A 1,345-nucleotide genomic window follows, 5' to 3' on the forward strand; every position below is an offset into this window, starting at 1 on the left:
AGAGGTTAGGCACACATGTGTGGTGATGCACTGTAATTAGTCTTTGGGTGGTGAACATACAGAATTCAAAATATATTACAATGTACACCTGAAAGTTATATAATGTTATAACCCAATGCTACTGCAATAAAAAATAAAGAAACAGAAAGAAACAGAAAGAAAAAAGAACAGGTTAGTAAATAATTGTAACTCTAAAGATAAAGGGAAGGAAAACATCAAAAATAAATATCGTCACTTCATTTTAACCACAAATTCACAACACATAATGGAATAATTTGTGACAACAGCAACAACTTAGAAAAGGAAGAGAAAAAGGGCCAAAACTTACTTAGACTAAAGGAATAAGAGGCCATCAGACAATGGACTATACCATCTATGGTTTTTATAAAAACCTCACAGTAACCACCAAACAAAAAATCAGAACAGAGACACAAATGATAAATAAAGAGGAAACTGAGAAATCTATCCTAGAGAGCCACCAAACTGAACTGACAATCTGAAATCCATGGGACAAGAAACAAGAGAAATGCAAAACAACTGGAAAAAAAAAGACAAGATGGCAGAATTAAGCCCTCACATATCAATAATCACTCTAAATGTTAATGGATTGAATTCCACAATCAAAAGACACAGAATGACTGGATAGATTAACAAACAAGACCTAACAATTTGTGCCCTCCAGGAAACACATCTCAGTTCTAAATACAAAAACAGGCTTAGAGTGAATGGATGGAAGACAATACCCCAAGCTAATGGCAAATAAAAGAAAGCAAGTATTGCCATACTTGTATTAGACAAAGTAGACTTCAACATAAAAATGACAAAGAGAGACAAAGAAGTGCAGTATGTAATGATGAAAAGGACACTCCACCAAGAGGAAATAACACTTATAATTATATATGCGCCTAACACAGAAACAATGAAATACATAAAGTGACTATTAATTGACCTAAAAGTAGACATTAACAGCAACACAATAATATAAGGGCACTGGGCACACCAGTGTCATCAATGGATAGATCAACTGGACAGAAGTCAACAAGGAACTAGTGGAAATAAGTGAAAAACTAGAGCAGATAGACTTAATAGATATATACAGAACACTGTGTCCAAATCAGGAGAATACACATTCTTCTCAAGTACAAATGGAACATTCTCAAAGATGCACCATATGCTGGGAAACAAGGCAACCTCAATAAATTTAAGAAGACAGAAATCATATCAAGCACCTTTTCCAACCATAATGCTATGAAAGTAGAAATCAACTACAAGCAAAAAGCTGGGAAAGTGACCAACATGTGGAGACTAAATAACAAGCAACTGAACAACCAATGGATCATTGAAG

This window comes from Equus caballus, chromosome 7 (genome assembly GCF_041296265.1).
Source record: "Equus caballus isolate H_3958 breed thoroughbred chromosome 7, TB-T2T, whole genome shotgun sequence".
NCBI lineage: Eukaryota > Metazoa > Chordata > Mammalia > Perissodactyla > Equidae > Equus > Equus caballus.